Source organism: Rhamphochromis sp. 'chilingali' (assembly GCF_963969265.1).
Source record: "Rhamphochromis sp. 'chilingali' genome assembly, chromosome: 15".
In the NCBI taxonomy this organism is placed as follows: Eukaryota; Metazoa; Chordata; class Actinopteri; order Cichliformes; family Cichlidae; genus Rhamphochromis; species Rhamphochromis sp. 'chilingali'.
Window position 1 is genome coordinate 9200994 of NC_137942.1, and position 1415 is coordinate 9202408.

Below are 1415 nucleotides of genomic sequence, written 5' to 3' on the forward strand. Positions count from 1 at the left end.
CAACTTCCAGCGTTGTACATGGAAAGCTAGACCGTATCAACATGACTACGTCTACACAATGTGTATTTTACTTGTGTGAATGTTGACGTGTTAGGCAACCGGAGAGCAGAGTGACCTAGTGTCCCACTTTTTGCGAGACAACACAAACGTTTTTATCTCAAATACTGAGACAGTGACCGACATTTTGATTGAGTCTAATTTTAAACTTACGCCTCAAAGAGGACAAATGGACAGGACATTAGCTAGAATTATTAGTTTTTGTTGTCACTTTAATTTGTTAGGTTCTACAGTGGGTTTGCTCATTTCAGTTTTGTTAAAGTGTTTCTTTTTTGTTTAGTTTTTAATATTTTCCATGTTAATTTTAGTTTGTCTTTGGGTGGTTAAGAGGGTAAGAGCAGTTCAATAATAGAAAGAATTAATTCACTTGAATTAAAGCTGTGAGACAAAAGGGGGCTCCTTAAAGGCATGGAACCAATTCTTCTCATTCTGGTTGTGTTTGGCATATTTGAGCAAAATAACAATGACAAAGAATGAAACTAACTTAGTTTTTTGTTTCATTGAATTTAATGCCCTAAGACAGTAAAAACAAATTAAGCTTACGTTTACTTAATAAGTTGGAAATAGCATTCAAACAAAAAATATTGGGTCATTGTATTCTGTTAATTACTTTCAAGGCATGATGATGCCATAATATCTGATATAGATAAGAACCTCCAAGGGCCTTAGATCAACACATTTCTCACATGATAATATATTGTATTAAATAGACTACTCATTTTAGTAAACTAAAAGATAAGCATGTATATATATTTAAAGTGCTTTCTGCTTTATCATAGCAGAATGCAAACAACAGCAAGAAATTTAAATAGGTTAAATAGGTGGTTACTTACGAACAAATACATAAATAAATTAAACAAATAAATAAAGGCTTTGTTTATGTGCAATTTAGCATAGAATTATTAAGTATCTCCCCTTGCGCATTACATGACCCTAGAAAACTTCAAAAAATAGAGGTTGTAGATGTCGTTTCTATGCTAAAATTACCTTATTTTAGACCGTTGCTAGGTGGTTGCTAAGGATGTATAATCAGACCTTTGCTGATATAAATGAGAAAGAAACATTATATGAACCTTTTATGTGTTACTAGTGCGTAAATTATATAACTGGTGATTTTATTTTGTTGCTCAGTGGCTACTAGGCAACACGATGATGCCATGATATCTGATATAGATAAATACCTTCAGGGGCCCAAGATGTACTTCTTTTGGTTTGGTTTCTCAACTCCTGTTGATCTGGGGGGTGGGGTTAGGGTGAAACATCTTATTTGGAATTTGATCTCAACAACATCTAGGCCTACATTTTTAAAAAGCTGGGACAGCAGCATGTTTTGTAGTTTCGAAAGCAAAACTATTTTC